General features: G+C 44.2%; 1 protein-coding gene across 6 annotated transcripts in view; it reads left to right on the forward strand.

Annotated features, from left to right (window-relative positions):
• The first annotated feature begins 1,093 nt into the window (after nucleotides 1-1,093).
• The window catches only part of MRTFB (myocardin related transcription factor B), a 213,888-nt gene continuing 196,577 nt past the window's right edge, over nucleotides 1,094-18,404 (forward strand). Inside the window, exon 1 of one of the 6 annotated variants that reach the window (XM_010366553.2) lies at nucleotides 1,094-1,241. The gene's annotated coding sequence lies outside the window, so the exon portion shown is untranslated. Of the gene's footprint in view, nucleotides 1,242-10,571; nucleotides 10,666-12,736; nucleotides 12,798-18,404 lie in introns of those variants that run through there. The other 5 variants (XM_030924875.1, XM_030924872.1, XM_010366554.2 and 2 more) reach the window with 5 other exon arrangements.

The following is an 18,404-nucleotide window of genomic DNA, read 5'->3' on the forward strand; positions in this document are numbered from 1 at the left end:
TGGACACTGCTATTTGCCCTGCCAGAGAGACAGAGCTCTGGCCCAGAAGAGATACATACTCCCTCCATTCACACTCCTAGGCCAGAGCTACTCAGATCACCTCACCCAAGTGGAACAGGAAGTACAGCCCTGCATGTGCCCAGAAGCCGGGAAGCCTGAAATCATTGGTGAACAGCACAGATAACTACCAGGTTCTATGAAGCTGGCATCACTGACTTCATTTCACAGTGAGACTTAAGAAGCTTGTTTAAGGCCAGATAGCAAATACGGAGCTGGATTTGAGTTTTTTTTTTTTTTCAGTCTGGCTCAAGGTCAGGCTTTTTTTTTTTTTTTTTTTTTTAATGTAACAAAGCTGGGTAGTGCATGGCACTCAACCTAGTGGTTAAAAGCCTGGAATCTGTACTGCCTCCAGACCCTCATCTCTACCACTTACCAGATGTGCAAGCTAGGCAAGTAAGGGAACCACTTTATACTCATTGAAGAAAGAGTCAATGGAGGGGGAGGGCCAAGGAAGGATGTATTTTCTGGAATGAAGTGTTGGGAACCAGGCAGGACTTGCCTGAGTAGGATTGGTAAGGTGGGAGGGAATAGATTTTAAAATTGCACAGAATTTAAGGTGGTTCCTGACATAGCCAGGAAGGACGCATGCTTATTCCCCAGAAATTGCTCCCTTCCTTCCTGTACCAGTGTAAATATTTGGGCTTCAAAGAACAGAGAAGCCAACTAGAGTTGGTTTGACCACATACATTAGCTCAGGGAAGAGAGTGGCCAGGGCTTTGTGGGTCTGGGGTCAGTCCAGCAGCTTGGTGATGTCATCAAGGACCCAGATTCTGTTTTGTTTTGTTTTGTTTCTTGAGATAGGGTCTTGCTCTGTCACCCAGGCTGGAGTGCAGTGGCACAATCACAGCTCACTGCAGCCTCAACCTTCCAGACTCAAGCGATCCTCCTGCCTCGGCCTCCTGAGTAGCTGAGGCTACAGGCACATACCACCACTCCTGGCTAATTTTTATATTTTTATTTTTTTGTAGAGATGAGGGTCTCGCTACGTTGCCTAGGCTGGCCTTGAACTCCAGGCTTCAAGCGATCCCCGTGCCTTAGCCTTCCAAAATACTGGGATTACAGGTGTGAGCCACCCACCCAGCCTCCAGGATCTTTTGGTGTCTCTGCCATGCATGCCCTATCTTAGGGTTCATTCCCATCACAGCTGCGGGGAAAGTCATTGGTGGCAACGGAGGTTCCAGGTAAGCAGGGGGAGTGGGCTGGCTTCCTGGGTTCTCCCTTACAGCAGAGAAAGTTTGCCTCCCCACTATCCCCAGTGAGCCCCTGTCCAAGTCTCACAGGCTCTGATTGGTTTTGGCCTGTAAGGGGTCGACGTCCTTGGATGAAAATGCGAGCTGGTTTAAGTAGAATCGGGAATGCAAGAGAGGATGTTAGGTATCCCACAGACACTGGGAGGGCCAGAGAAAAGAACTTGAGGCTAAGCTTCTAGGAAAAATGCCCCAAACCACACTGCAGGCCTGGCCGGATGAACCAACCTCCACCCTGCTCCTGTGCCATGAAGCATCAGTGCCAGGAGACTGCCCTCACTGTAGCTGCCGCTGCCATCAGCACGGGGCCCACCATGCCACTGGGACACTATCGACCCTGGAACCACTATCCCCAAAGCCGGCTGCTTCTGCCACTAACACTTCAACATTCTCATGGGGTGCCTCCGGGTGACAGAGCCGACATTATACGGCTTGTGTTCGTTGCAAGGAAGGCAGGAGATCTGCATCTCGAAATCTTCTCTGGGGTGCCTGGATTTACAATGTGAGATTTCCTCAAAGACAGATAGGTTACAGATATGATGCTGTCTGCTACATCCTGCCCATCTTTGACCCAGCACTGGGTGCGGCAGAGGTGACAGGATGAGCTCAGACTGACCAACAGGAACGATGAGTATCTGAGTACCAACCACGTTGCTCACAACACCCTTCTGCTTCTGGTCTGGTTTCTTTCTCTCCACTGCCTCCATGTGCCCAGGGTGCACATGTGTCTCAAGATGTCTTATTGTTTTTTAAAATCCCATGTATTATTATATATTACGCCCAAATCACATAACCTATTGTTTTTTAAATTATAGTTTCAGGGGCACACGTGCAGATTGGTTCTATAAATTGCATGTCGACAGGGTTTGGTGTACATATTATGTCATCACCCAGATAATCAGCACGGTATCCAATAGGTAGTTTTTTGATCCTCACTCTCCTCCCCAACTCGACCCTCAAACCCAAGTGTCTGTTGTTCCCTTCTTTGTGCCCATGTCTGCTTAATGTTTAGCTCCCACTTATAAGTTACAACATGTGGTGTTTGGTTTTCTGTTCCTGCACGAGTTCACTTAGGATAATGGCCTCCAGCTCCATCCAAGGTTCCTGTTGGTCAATCTGAACTCAGTCCTACCACCTTTACTGCACCCAGTGCTACGTCAAGGATGGGCAGGATGCAGCAAACAGCTGTCTTATCTGTAGCCTATCTATATTGAGATGTCCATCCTGCAAAGGACATGATCTTTTTCTTTTTCATGGCTGCATAGTATTCCATGGTGTATATGTACCACATTTTCTTTTTTTCTTTTTTCTTTTTTTCTTTTTTTTTTTTTTTTTTGAGACGGAGTCTTGCTCTGTCGCCCGGGCTGGAGTGCAGTGGCCGGATCTCAGCTCACTGCAAGCTCCGCCTCCCGGGTTTATGCCATTCTCCTGCCTCAGCCTCCCGAGTAGCTGGGACTACAGGCGCCCGCCACCTCGCCTGGCTAGTTTTTTGTATTTTTAGTAGAGACGGGGTTTCACCGTGTTAGCCAGGATGGTCTCGATCTCCTGACCTCGTCATCCTCCCGTCTCGGCCTCCCAAAGTGCTGGGATTACAGGCTTGAGCCACCGCGCCCGGCCACCACATTTTCTTTATCCAGTATACTGTTGATGTGCATTTAGGTTGATTCTATGTCTTTGTTATTGTAAATAATGCTGCGATGAACATACACATGCATGTGTTTTTATGGCAGAATGCTTTATATTCTTTTGGATACATACCTAATAATGAGATTGCTGGGTCCAATGGTGGTTCTGTTTTAAGTTTATTGAGAAATTGTCAAAGTGCTTTCCACAGTGGCTGAACTAATTTATATTCTCACCAACAGTGAATAAACATTCCCTTTTCTCCACAGCCTCGTCAGCATCTGTTATTTTTTGACTTTTTAATAACAGCCATTCTGACCAGAGTGAGATGGTATCTCACTGTGGTTTTGATTTGCATTTTTCTGATGATTAGTGATGTTGAGCATTTTTTCATATGCTTGGTGGCTGTGTATATGTCTTCTTTTGAAAAGTGGGCCGGGCGCAGTGGCTCAAGCCTGTAATCCCAGCACTTTGGGAGGCCGAGACGGGTGGATCACGAGGTCAGGAGATCGAGACCATCCTGGCAAACATGGTGAAACCCCGTCTCTACTAAAAAAATACAAAAAAATAGCCGGGCGAGGTGGCGGGCGCCTGTAGTCCCAGCTACTTGGGAGGCTGAGGCAGGAGAATGGTGTAAACCTGGGAGGCGGAGCTTGCAGTGAGCTGAGATCCAGCCACTGCACTCCAGCCTGGGCGACACAGCGAGACTCTGTCTCAAAAAAAAAAAAAGAAAAGTGTCTGTTCATGTCCATTGGCCACTTTTTAATCGGGTTGTTTTTGGTTGTTAATTTAAGTTCCTTATAGATTTTGAATTAGACCTTTGTAAGATGCTTAGTTTGCAAATATTTTCTCCCATTGTGTGGTTTGTCTGTTTAGTCTGTTGATAGTTTCTTTTGCTGTGCAGAAGTTCTTTAGTTTAATTAGGTCCCATTTGTGGATTTTTATTGCAATTATTTTTGGCATCTTCATCATAAAATCTTTGCTGGGGCCTATGTCTAGAATGGTATTTCCTAGGTTTTCTTCAAAAGTTTTTATAGTTTTAGGTTTTACATTTAAGTCTTTAATCCATCTTGAGTTGATTTTTGTACATGGTGTAAGGAAGGGGTCCAGTTTCAGTCTTCTGCATATGGCTAGCTAGTTATGACGGCACTATTTATTGAAAAGGGAATCCTTTCCCCATTGCTTGTTTTGGCCAACTTTATCAGAGATCAGATGGTTGCAGATGTGCAGCTTTATTTCTGGGAGTTCTATTCTATTCCATTGGTATATGTGTCTATCTTTGTACCAGAACCATGCTGTTTTGGTTACTGTGGCCTTGTAGTATGGTTTGAAGTCAGTAATATGATGCCTCTGGCTTTGTACTTTTTGCTTAGGATTGCTTTGGCTATTTGGGTTCTTTTTTGGTTCCATATGAATTTTAGAATAGTTTTTTCTAAGTATGTGCAGAATGTCATTGGTAGTTTGATAGGAATAGCATTGATTCTGTAGGTTGCTTTGGGTAGTATGGCCATTTTAACAATTTTGATTCTTCCTGTCCATGAGCGTGGAATGTTTTTCCATTTGTTTGCGTCATCTCCGATTTCTTTCAGCAGAGCTCTTTCCCCTCCCTGGGTAGCTGTATTCCTAGGTATTTTACTCTTTGTGTGGCTATTGCAAATGTGATTGCATTTTTGATTTGGCACTCAGTTTGGATGCTATTGGTGTATGGAAATGCTACCGATTTTTCTACATTGATTTTGTATCCAGAAACTGTGCATCAGATCTAGGAGATTTGGGGGCTGAGCCTATGGTTTTCTAGGTATAAAATCATCATATTATCTACAAACAGGGGTAGTCTGACTTCCTCTTTTCCTATTCGGATGCTTTTAATTTCTTTCTCTTGCCTGATTGCTCGGCTAGGACTTCCAGTACTATGTTGAATAGGAGTGGTGAGAGTGGGCATCCTTGTTGTGTTCTGGTTCTCAAGGGGAATGCTTCCTGCTTTTGCCCACTCAGTAGGATGTTGAAGATGCCTCTTAAAGCCCGGTGTGATGGTGCACCTGTTGTCCGAGCTACTCAGGAGGCTGAGGCAGGAGGATCACTTGAGCCCAGGAGTTCAAGGCTGTAGCATGCTATAATCACACCACTGCACTGCAGCATGGGCAACATAGCAAGACCCCATCCCTAAAGAAATTTTTAAATGTATTTTAAGGCTCTAGTCCACCCTGCTCGCCCAGCCACCAACACTTAGCACTTACCTACTCTTTGCTAATCTCTAGAATGCTCTCCCCTCTCCTTCCTGCCTAGTTCTCTCTGATGCATCCTTCAGAACACAGTCCAAGCAAGTTATTTCCTACCCTTCCATTCAGCCATATTTTTGTCATTTGCTCTTCTTTTTCATTCTACTTACTACATTGTATTTCAACTTTTATTGGTTTAATTATTTAACTAACATCTCCCTCTTTCTCTAGACCATAAATGCCACAAAAGCATGGACTATACCTGTCTTGCTCATAGTTACTAACATACTAACTGGCACTTAAGTGCTTAATACATTTTTTATTGAATGAATGTGCATAAAACAAACCCCATTAGAGGACTTTATACAATTCCTCTTGGATCAAAAGACATTTTAATAGTGCTTTTTATGGAAACCATACCTTATTTTTTATTTTTAATTTATTTTTATTTATTTATTTTTTTGAGATGGAGTCTCACTCTGTTGCCCAGGCTGGAGTGCAGTCACGTGATCTTGGCTCACTGCAGCCTCTGCCTCCTGGGTTCAAGTGATTCTCCTGCCTCAGCCTCCTGAGTAGCTGGGACTACAGGTGCATGCCAACACACCCGGCTAATTTTTGTATTTTTAGCAGAGATGGGGGTTTCACCATGTTGGTCAGGCTGGTTGTAAACTCCTGACCTTGTTATCTGCCCACCTCAGCCTCCCAAAGTGCTGGGATTATAGGCATGAGCCACTGTGCCCGGCCTATTTTTTATTTTTAAAAATCTCTTACTTTTAAGCTCTGTTGGACTTGATGGAAACCATACCTTAAACCTTTAGGGGCGTGCATATGAGAATCATCTCTGTTTGTGTTTTTGTTTTTTATAGAGATGTGGTCTCTCGCTTGCGCCCAGGCTGGAGTGCAGTGGCACGATCATAGCACCCTGCAACCTCCAACTCCCTCTCCCTCCCACCTCGGCCTCACCAGTTGCTAGGACTACAGGCACAAATCACCATGCTTAGCGAATTTTTTAATGTTTAATTTTTTGTAGAGACAGGGTATCGTTATGTTGCCCAGGCTGGTCTCAAACTCCTGGCCTCATTGGATCCTCTCTCCTCAGCCTCCCAAAGTGCTGGGATTACAGGAGTGAGCCACCATGCCTGACCAGAAGCCCCGTGGTCTTGTTATGTCCGCCCCTTCCCCATGAGGGTCACTTCCACAGGGAGCCATTCTCATTGATGGGAAAGTATAGCACATCTTGTGTCAGGACAGAAACCTGAATTTGGCACAGCAAGGCCTGAGGGCAGTGGCAACTTCAGTTCCTATAAAACATTCCCTCAAATAATCATGATGTCACTTTGGTGTTAACCCCTTTTTTTCTTTTTCTTTTCTCTTTTTTTTTGAGACAGAGTCTCGCTCTGTTGCCCAGGCTGGAGTGCAGTGGTATGATCTCTGCTCACTGCTAACCTCTGCCTCCCAGGTTCAAGTGATTCTCATGCCTCAGCCTCCAGAGAAGTTGGGGTTACAGGCGTGCACCATCACAACTGGCTAATTTTTGTAATTTTAGTAGAGACAGAGTTTCACCATGTTGGCCAGGCTGGTCTCGAACTCCTGACCTCAAGTGATTCGCACACCGCAGCCTCCCAAAGTGCTGGGATTATAGGCGTGAGCCATGATGCCCAGCCTGGTGTTAACTCTTAACCACACCAAAATTCTCTTAAGAAGTTTCAGCTCCATTTTTTCTTTGCTTTTGTTTTTGCCTATGAAGTGACTTCCAAGTCATATCTTTAAAAATATTTGGGTGGCTTTTACCACATAAACAGAGTCCTTTATAAAGCAGACTGCCCCTCCCCCAGGAAACTGGGAAGAGATTGCTTTAGGAGAAATGGTATCCTTTCGTGATTAGGGGGAAGTACTGGAGTAATTCTGTCCATTTCGAAAATATTTATTGTTCTCAGAATTATTTATTTCATTCGGAAATATAATTTAAAAACTAATTTTATTTTTATTATTTTTGAGACAGAGTTTTGCTCCATCACCCAGGCTGGAGTGCAGTGGTGTGATCTTGGTTCACCGTAAGGGTTCAAGCAATTCTTGTGCCTCAGCCTCCCAAGTAGCTGAGACTACAGGCGCCCACCACCATGCCTGGCTAATTTTTGTATTTTTAGTAGAGACGGGGTTTCAACATGTTGGCCAGGCTGGTCTCAAACTCCTGTCCCCAGGTGATCCTTTCACCTCAGCCTCCCAAAGCGCTGGGATTACAGGCATGAGCCACCACACCTGGCCTAAAAACTAATTTTATTTCTATATCTGAGCCCATCCTCCTACTTGAATTGCTGTTTCTATTGGGCAATGAGGAAAGGATGAAATATCACAGAGAATCCACCCATGGTAATAATAGCTATGATTTACTGAGTGCTTAATCTTGTAAGGCGCTTTTCCATATGCTTCACATATATTAAGTTGGCTAGTTTTCCCTACTCATGTCCTTATTTTAGATGAGAACACTGAGGCACTGGCCACCCAGAGGAGAACATAACAGCATCTTACACTGGAGTCCTGACCTCAGGGGATTTGGGGATTTCCTGTTTCATAAAGATACAGGCTTTTGGGGTAGGGAATAGCCTTGTTGGTCATGAAAGCCAAAGTTTGTGCGTCTGGAAACAGGCTGATCTGGGGTGGAAGGAACCACTGACAACTGTGTGTCGAGTGTTGTTGTGTGTTGTTGTGTGTGTTTTTGGGCACGTCCTCTCACCTCTTAGGTTCTTGGTTTCCTCATCTGTAAAATAGTGACAACCATAACTTCCACAGGGGATTTGTGATGGTTGATTTTAGGCATCTGTTTGGCTGGATTAAAGGATACCCAGATGGCTGACAGAGCATTATTTCTGGGTGTGTCTGTGTGCGTGTTTCCAGAAGAGACTGGTGTTTGAATCAGTGACTGAGTAAGGAAGATCTGCCTTCATCACCATCAGCTGAGGGCCTGGATAGAACAAAAAGGTAGAAGAAAGACAAATTCTCTCTTTTTCTTCCGGAGCCAGGACACTACCTTCCCCAGTCCCTCGACATCAGAAGTCCAGATTCTCCAGCCTTTTTTTTTTTTTTTTTTTTTTCAGACTCAGTCTCACTTGACGCCCAGTCTGGAGTTCCATGGTGCAATCTCAGCTCAGTGCAACCTTCTCTTCCCAGGTTCAAGGAATTCTCCTGCCTCAGCCTCCCGAGTAGCTGGGATTACAGGCACCTGTCAGCACGCCCTGCTAATTTTTGTATTCGTAGTAGAGATGGGGGTTTCACCATATTGGCCAGGCTGGTCTAGAAATCCTGACCTCAGGTGATCCACCTGCCTCAGCCTCCCAAAGCACTGGGATTACAGGTGTGAGCCACTGTGCCCAGCCCAGGTTCTCTAGCTTTGGACTCTAGGACTTGTGCCAGTGGCTCCCAAATTCTCAGGCCTGCCACTTCGAACTGAGAGTTACACCATCAGATTCCCTGGTTCTCAGGCCAAGACTGCGATTGAGCTATGTCACCAGTTTCCCTTGCTTTCCAGTTTGGAGATGGCACATTGTAGGACTTCTCAGCTTCCATAATACATCCCGTTATAAATCTGTATATTTTTTTCTTTTTTAGAGACAGGGTCTCACTCTGTTGCCCAGACTGGAGGGCAGCAGCACAGTCAGAGTTCACTGCAGCCTCGAATTCCTGGGCACAAGAGATCCTCTCACATCAGCCTCCAGAGTAGCTGGAACTCCAGGCATGTGCCACCATACCCGACCAATTCTTTTTATTTTTTTGTAGAGACGGGGTCTCACTATGTTACCCAGGCTGGTCTCAATCTCCTGGGCTCAAGCGATCCTCCTGACTGGACCTCCTAAGGTGCTGGGATTACAAGAATGAGACCTGTGCCCATGTGTATCTATAAGCTAGTAGTTGTGTTTCTCTGGAGAACCCTAATACAGGGTTGTTGAGAAGACTAAATAAATCAATAAATAGCACCTGGAGCAGGGCTCACCACCTTGTAACTGCCCATCAGGTGTGATTTTCCTTCTTCACCCACTTCCTCCATCTGGTGAGTTGAGTGAGGTTGAAATATGCAAGGGCACCCATATGCTCTGGCCTGTACAAAGCAATTATTGCCGGGGAGAGTGGACAGGTTTGGAGCAGGGCAGGCCAGCTCTTGCTGGCATTGATGTGATGATCAGGTGGGGCTGGGTAAGCCCATGCAGACCCTGTTGCAGGTGGAAGGCTACCTAGAACCTCCAGGGCTCCTGATTTTACGGCAGCTGGTCCAGATGAGCTAGCTCATGCTCCCTTGCTTGCAGAACAGGACCTTCCTACAAGTTGGTGCTGGGCTCCAGACTCAGACCCAGGTTCAAATCCTATCTCACAATGGAAACAGGCTACTTTCTCCACCTCCAGGATTTCAAGAAGATTGCTATGACCTTGATATGCCCGCAGTAAATGTTAGCCCCTCCTCTTTACAAACAATTATTATTACATTAAGACTTACTCCTGGGAAGAAGTCATACTTCTCTCTGTGCTAACATCATGTACGTTCTGATTCTCTGTCCTGTTCCTGTGTGCCATTCCATCATGCTCTCTACCAGCAAAATGCCACCAGTCTAAGGAGGAGACAGAACCGAATAAAAATAGCCACAGTCTTCAGAGCCTGCACAGGGGCTGGCACAGGGGCTTCACAAACCTTAGGAAGTTTGTGCAGTGAGGGAGAAGCACTTTACTGTCGCCAGCTCCATTGAAAACAGAGAGATTGTAGCAAATGACTTCCCAGGAGCTCCTCCTCTCACCTTGGTGAATCTTGGAAGAGAATGAAGACTGGGGCTGAGAGGCAGCGCCTTGAGCCTTGGCAGGAAGGAGGGACAGGGCCTGGGGGCTGTCACTGAGGTGCAGAAATGGGGTTTGGGCTGGGCATCAGACAACACCAGATTCCAACATTGGCTCAGCCAATTCCTGGCTGTGTGACATGAAGCCGTTACTGTACTTCGCTTGCCAGGCCTCCATTCTTCCCCTCTCTAGAATGGGGAGGCTGGTAATACCCACTATGGGGGGCAGTGTGAGGACCGAAGGGGGCTGTTAAGTGCTCGGCGCGCAGCGAGCACTCAGGACGGGTGGCAGCGGTCACCTTTGTCGCCGCCGACCAAGCCTTTGCAGAGGCTCAGGGCCGAGCCCCCGGACATGCGCATGCGCACGCGCACCCGGCCGGCCAGGTGAGACGGAGGCGGCCGCCTTGCACCTGGGCTTTAACCCTTCTCCATCACGGGGAGTGGGCGGAGTGCACGCAGGGAGGGAGTCGGGGGCAAGTAGCGAGAGCGGCCGGGCTTGACCCTTGAGGCGGGGTGGGCAGCGTCCGGAGAGCGCGCCGAGCCGCTTCCAGCCTGGGGTCCGCGCGCGCCGCGGGGAGGGAGGGGGAGTGCCGAGGGGAGCGAAGTCTCGCGAGATCGCGCGGCGGCGGCGGGAGCGGCGGCGGCGGCGGCCGGGGAGGTGAGCGGCGGGCGGTGGCGGCCGTTGGGGGCTGAGGCCGGGTGAGAGCGGCCGAGACCGAGGGCTGGGTGGGGGAGCTGGCCCGGTGAACGTCCCGCGTCCCAAGCGGCCATCCCTGTTAGTCCCCGCAGCAGCTGCGGCGCCGCTTGGTTCGCGCGGTCCCTGGGACTCGCGCGGGGCGGGACGGCCGGGGCCGCGGGCCGGTGCTCCCTTCAACCGGACCTAGCGCCCGGGCGCGACCCCGGGGCCGCCTCAGTGTCCCTCTCGACTGCGGGGTTGGCCCCGCTGACAGTGGCAGCAGCATTTATTGAGCCTCTGCTGTGTGCCGAGCACTTAAGTTGCGCGCTTCCACCCCGGGGCTGCACAGAGAGGTGGAGCGCCCGGGCCAAAGCCACACTGCGGAGAGGCGGTGGGAGGGGACCCGGACCCCGGCACCCCCTTCCTCCTCCCACCTCCGACTTCCCACTGCCCTCAGCCCTTCTCTCTCGGGATCCCGATGGGGCTGTAGAGGGGGTGTCTGGGAGCGCCCTGAAATTGGATGAAGCTTGGTGTATGGGTTTCTCGGGAGAGAGTTTTTCCAGGGCTTTTGTCTCGTTCCTAAAAGGGTCCCGGATCCCCAAGTGGTCAAGAACCATTGTTTGGCTCTGCATGGAAGCAGAGGTGGGCTGAGAGCAGCGGGCGTGTGCTGGTGGTGGGGTGTCAGGCCCAATGAAGTGGAGTGTTGGAGCCCAGGGCTTGCCTTAGGCAAAAGAAACACTTCTCTAAAAGTTTAATTTTCGTTTCAGCACGCGATTCCACTCTTGGGAACAGTGGTTCTCAACCTTGTCAGACTCAAGGTCCCTTCTTCCCCTTTGCAGCAAACATGTCTAAAGCCCACTTTACTACCCTGAAATGAAATTCATAAACAATGTAACCTCCCTACACACATCACTGAAAAGCAATATAATGGTTTGATTGAAGTGTAAGGGTGAAATAGAGAACAGTATATGACAGATGTTGATGTATCATTCACATCTAGGGCATACGCTTATGCTAGAAGATAGCATATACTGGGGTGCTTGTGTCAGCTTCTAATGAGTACGTTTGTATTGGTTAAAAAAATTATGAGGCGCTGTTTCAAACAAGAGCAAGCCTGGGCAATGTAAGCAAGATTCTGTCTGTACAAAAAAAGAAAAAATTAGCGTGGTGTGGTGGCGCACACCTGTAGTCTCAGCTGCTCGGGAGGCTGAGGTGAGGGGATCTCTTGAGCCCAGGAGTTCAAGGCTGTAGTGAGCTATGATTGCACCACTGCACTCCAGCCTGGTCTACAGAGTGAGGCCCCCACTTCAACGAAAGAGCAGAGATGCAGACGGAGGTTGGGGGGAAAAACACCTAGGCTGGAATAACCTGTTTCTTGCGAATTAAAGAGAGAAACAACCTAGACTGAACTAGAGATAGCATGGCAAGACAAATAACGGACTGTCTCATCCACATATAAATACTAGCATAAGCCCTCCACGGATCCATATTTTTAAATTGTATTGTAGAATATCTTTTGTGTCACACACTCGAAGGGACAATACTGGCTTCCTAGCAATTACCATTGGTAATAATAAAATATTTAACAAGGTTGAATATTTTGGGTTCAATATCAGTATCTCACTTGTTTATATATTCTCAGTATTCTGATATTACAATTGTATGTTAATGGTGTGTGGTGTGAGGAAACGATCGCTAATGTTTAGACAGTTTTCCCTTACTCTATTTAAGCTTTCCTTGCTACTTTCTCCTACATTACTGGCGTTTCCCCGCAATTTCTTGTAAAAACTTTTAAATATTATAAAGTAATGCCAGTTTATAGTGGGCTTAATCTGCCCATTCATTTGAAAGACTCTTGTACCAGGTGAATCTTCGTTATACAGATGTGTCCCACCTATGTGTTGTGTGAAGTCTTTTAGATCCAGGCCCCCAGTCTCTTTGATAACTAAAAATGTTCCTTGGGGGCAGTTCCAGCTCCTTGGAGAACCACTCCAAACAACAATGTTATCTAGTAAATTATTATAGGAATTATAAAAGGAAATTTAACTGACAGTTTTTGCTGAGTTTCTTTTTTCTTCTTTCTTTCAGAAGTGTCTGACGTACAAAAGCATGCTTTTGGTTAGTGGCGCTTTCATTGATTATTCTAGAATCTCAGGTGGGAGGCCATGTTAGTACCTGTGTCCCTCTGTCTGAAAGATTGGCTGTGTTTAATGGAAATGTTGACAACTAAACACTTGAATCAAGTAGCAGATTGAGGTTAGAATGGAGTTGGGAAGCAACAGCAATAATGTGTAGAAATAAGTCTTAGCTAAGTGTAATGTAAACTAGTGTAATCACCTTTTAAATAGCTTCGTCTGCTTACTAATATCTGTGTTAGGGAATTTGGAAAATGTAGATGTATTCAAAGGTAAAAATTAAAATTACTTGTACTCACATATGCCAGTAGTCCTCATGGTGTGATTTGTTAGGAATTGTCTTTTCATTTCAAACTCTGTTAGTCTTGCTGCATGGGGGAAAATGCAAGTAGAGTTAAGAAAGTTCAGCTCAGACCATTTATATGTTACCTAAGTATAAAATTTATATATGTTACAGTGTTCCCTACATTGTAACATTATGCATTTAACTCTCGCTTTAAAAAAAATTTATTTGGCTTTTTTTTGGTTGAATAGATAAGTTGTTTCTTGATGTAAGATGTTTATTATTAGTTGCGTGTTACGTTTGAAAGGTGCTATGGAAACAGACATGTAGGTAATGACTGTTGTCAAAACAGAAGGTTATACTTTAAATTATCTAGAGTCAGAGACACTGAACACCTTTGAGATGGAAATTTATCCAAATTGAGAGTAATGAATTTATATTAATTTGAGCAAGTAGTATGTTGTTCCAGGGTAAAAGAGGTCATTACTGGTTTTTAAAATCAGAACTTTAAAAAATATTCACCTGTATGTAAAAAATGTAGATTGAAAATGTTCCATTTTTCTAGGCATAGGGGATAGATTGTCGAATGGATAAAAGTTCATGCCTTTATGAAGTTTTACATTTGAGAGATACAAATATTAACTAGAAAATGAATACTATGCACATATCTCTGATTTGTAATTAAGGTGTTTTATTGATTTTTAAGATACATATGTGAGATAGAATGACATCTTAAAATTAGCACGTTGTTGGCAACTTCTTAGTAGGACATTAAATAGGAGTGTGTCTTGAAATTGATGGCATGTTAGAGTCAATGAAATAGGGAATATGTAAAAATTATTACATAATTTTACTACATGAATAGGGAATATGAAATGATGATTAATGTTTAACACCAAAAACTTTATTCAAAGGGTGACTTGCAATATGAAGATACACAACATTTCTAGACCCTTCCATTTAAACTAGAATTCTTTACTAAGAAGATTCCTGTAGAGATTTTCTCTTCATGTAAAACAAATGGAGAATCAATGTTTGTAAATATAAGAACCGTTTTTTTTTTTTGAAAATGTTTAAAAGGAAACAAACTGCTTGATGAATGTTCACGAAGAGCAATGGTGTGGTTAGTGTGTTTGAGGTAAAGTTAATCAGATAATATAATCAGGCAGTTGTATGAATATGGTTTTTTTGTGTTTTTTGTTTGTTTCCATTCGGGAAGACCCACTTATACATGAAAGTTTTCTCAAATGGGACATCCTTAAATTGGATCTCAGTGAATCATCGTTGTTATTGTTGTTTAAGAAATATATTTGAAAACGTACTTACTCTGTGTGAAGTGCACAGTTTTTATGGGAAGCTAGTTCCATGGTATACCTTAGCTAGGAAACCTGTGTAAGGACTTTTTCTGTCTAATGTTGAGTGCAGGTTTCACAGCAAACTCAATCACGTGAAGACCCTTTGCGTACCTTCTTCCCCAGGTGGACCTGGGCTTTACGTTCTAAAATGTGGTCCCCACACCATCAGCACATCAGCAGCATCCTGGAGCTTGTTTGAAATGTGGACTCTGAGCTCAGCTCCAGACCAACTGGCCCAGAATTTGCATTTTAAAAGATCCCTTCCTGGGCAATGCACATGAACATGTAAAAATCATGGGACCAGATCTGTGTCTGTCAAACTTGAGTGTGTATTAAAAGGATTGCTAGCCGCCGCCTCCAGAGTCTCTGATTCAGTAGGTCTGGGCTGGGCCCATAGAATTTACATTGTTAACAAATTATCCGGTGATGATGATTCTGCTAGTCCAAGGACCATACTTTGAGAACCATTAGAGTAGAGCTCCTTCTCTTCACCTTTTTCTGTTCTCTCTTCTAATTCCTCACCCCAGCTTTTAAAAATAGATTATTATAATCATATACTTTGGCTCATTTGGAGGAAAGAAAAGCACCTTGTCTTATAATTTACGGTGATAGCCACACTAAAGTTGCTTGACACCAATGTCAGAGAAAATTTAGACTCTGGTTTATAGGTAGTTCTTTTTCACTTCTTTTTGCAAGGTGCTCTTAACATTTAGAAATTCTTTTTGTGTAGACAAAATGTTCATATGGTTCAAAAATTAAAATGATACAAGGCATATTTTAAGAAATCTAAATTCCAGTTGTCTTAATTCTCTCCATAAATAACCTTTCATTTGTTTCTTATAGATTTTTTTTTGTATAGATACAGATACAAGCAAATACTAATATACTGTATATACTCTTTTTATATAAAATATACAGACTGTGAACATTCTGCTCCTTACTTTTTTTTTAAAGTTAATATTATCTTGACATATCTTCAAATAGTATATAGGAAACATTTTTTTACACTGTTTTTCTTTTTTTATTTTTTTTGAGACAGAGTCTCGCTCTGTCGCCCAGGTTGGAGTGCAGTGGCACCATCTCAGCTCACTGTAACCTCCAACTCTCAGGTTCAAGCGATTCTCCTGCCTCAGCCTCCCACTGGGAGTGGGACTACAGGTGCACGCGCCACCAGGCCTGGCTAATTTTTGTATTTTTAGTAGAGATGGCGTTTCTCCATGTTAGCCAGGCTGGTCTCGAACTCCTGATCTCAGGTTAGCCACCTACGTCGGCCTCCCAAAGTGCTGGGATTACAGGCAAGAGCCACTGCACCTGGCCCAGAAAACGTTTTTCTAAACAACTGTAAAATATGCGTTGTTGGGCTGTTTAGCCTCCAGTGATCAATATTTGAGTTGTTTCCAGTCCGAGACTCACAGGTGACACTGTGCTGAATAACCTTGTGCACATATTTTGCATATTTGCAGGCATTATCTGTTGGATACATTCCTAGAAGTGGGATTGCTGGTTAGTGGGCAATGCATTTGTAATTGGTATAAATACTTTCTTCTTCCAGAGCTGCACTATTTTGAGCTCGCATAAGTAATGTATGAGACTCCTTATTTCTCCATAACCTCTCCAATGGTTAACCTTTGGATTTGTGTCAGTCTCGTAGATGAAAAATGATAACTCCATGTAGTTTTAATATGCATTGCTGTCATTATGAATCGGGCTGAGCACCTTTGCATGTGCTTAAAGGCTATTCGTATTCCTTTTTCTGTGAGCTATCTGTTCATGCTCTTTGCACATTTTTCTTTTGGATTGCTTTTTCTTACCAATTTCTATGAATGCATAAATTAGAGAGATTAGCCCTTTGTGAGGTTGCAGTTTTGCTCAACTTGTCACTTGTTTTTAAAAATGACTTTCATGTTTTTTGATATAAAGAAGGCTTAAATATGGCTTTCTTTACATTTTATGTACTTAACATTAATCTCTTACAGTGTCTGGATTTTACGTCAGAGGCCTCCACGACTTCTGGAATTCGCCCATGTTTTCTTTTAGTGCTTTTATGGTTTCATTTTAACACTTAAATCTCTGATCCATTTAGGATTTATTGTGGTGTTCAGAGTGATATATAATTTAACTTTTCCTTTTTCCATGTGGCCACCAGTTATCTTTACCTATTTGTTTCAGTGTTCATCTTTGAATCCAGTTTATGGTGGTGTGAGTTTTTGGATGTATTGGGGTACATCTCTGCACTTCCTATTCTATGACATTAGTCTTTCTATTCATATACCAGTACTACATTGGTTTCATAAAATGTTTTAATATCTTTTAAAACTAGTTTCCCCTTGTTGCTCTTTTTTTTTTTTTTTTTTGGCAATTCTTGCTTATTTATTTTTCCATGTAACTTTAGAATCGTTTTGTCTAGTTCCAGAAAGCACCTTTTAAAGAATAAAGATCATGCTAAGTTTATGAACTTAAAATCTATTTGACTTCTCTGAGCCTCAATTTCCTAACCTGTAAAAGGAGCAATAATGTCTGTAAGAATGCTAGAGGGATTAAAAGAGAAAACGTGTGAAACTCTATTAGTGCCCTTGGTCCACTCCCACCATTGTTGCCAACATGGGCTGAGGTTGCCATTCCCTCGTTTTTTTCCCACTCTTACCCTTCTCACTTTCAAAAAAGAAAAAAAGAAAGGACCCATAGAGAAAAACAGTTACAAGACATTAGAATCGAAGTTAAAACTAAGCTCTTGTTCAATTTCAGCAGGACAATTAATGTACCTGAAAACAGAGAACAAACTCAGCCTGGTATTCAAGGCCCCTTCCTGCTTCTTGCCTTGCTGCCTTAGTCTCTCTTGGATGCACCCTAACAATGGTGCTGGTTCTGTTTCCCAGAGGCCCTGTGTTTCCTGGAACCACATTCCTCCGACCCAGAATATAGTGCTACCTAATTCTGCCAGTTCAGATCTGTTACTGTCCCCCACCCAGTCAAAAACAGTATCTGTCTCTGCATATAGCTTGTCCATCATACAGCTTGGGCCTTGATGTACTGTAAACTCTGTAAGGAGAGAGACTGTGTTCGTCCTGCACACCAAATAATGCCCTGCACACAGCAAAATACTGGCAAAGATTGGACATTCAGATGTTTGTTAAATGAGTGAATAATTGACTTTGATCTTTCTTTTGCTTTATATAATGTGTCTAGGTAGCTCTTATTTCACCCAGGATACTGTAAGCCCCTGGAGTACAAAGCTTATGCCCACCCCTCTCCCCTTTTTTTTAGAGATGGAGTCTCTCTCATGCAGGCTGGAGTACATGACACGGGCAGTGGCACAATTATACTTACTGCAGCCTTGAACTCCTTGGCTCAAGCAGTCATCCTACCTCAGCCTCCCGAGCAACTGGGACTACAGGGGCACCACCACTCCTGGCAAAATTTTTTTTTTTTTTTTTTTTTTTTTTTTTTTAAGAGAGACGGTCTTACTGTGTTGCCCCAGGCTAGTCTCAAACTTCAGGGCTCAAGCAATCTGCCCACCTTGGCCTCATCAAGCCTGGGGATTACTGGTGTATGCCACTGTGCCCAGCCAATTAGTACTAATTATTGTCATCATAAATAATGCTGGTGGTGGAGATGGTGAGAGGCAGATTTATTATTATATAATAACATTATAATAAAAATAGTATTTATTGAACATACATTTCAGGAACTGCTTTAGAGTCCCTGATGTGGATTATTTCATGTAATCCTCAGCAGTCTTATGAATTGGGTACTATTATTACACATATGGAAAACAGGCACACAGAGAAGTTACTTACCCCAGATCACACAGGTAGAAAGTGGTAGAACTGGGATTCTAATGCAGATGCTCTGAGCCTAGCACCCCAACTCTTAACCTGCTGCAGTTCTCCAGACTTGTTTGTTGAATACGATTCTTTGAATACAGTCATTTATAGATTCTTGAACAATTTAGGAAAAGTTTTAGTTATACTTTCAAATTTTTACTTTCC

The sequence above is a fragment of the Rhinopithecus roxellana genome, chromosome 20 (genome assembly GCF_007565055.1).
Source record: "Rhinopithecus roxellana isolate Shanxi Qingling chromosome 20, ASM756505v1, whole genome shotgun sequence".
Classification (NCBI taxonomy): Eukaryota; Metazoa; Chordata; class Mammalia; order Primates; family Cercopithecidae; genus Rhinopithecus; species Rhinopithecus roxellana.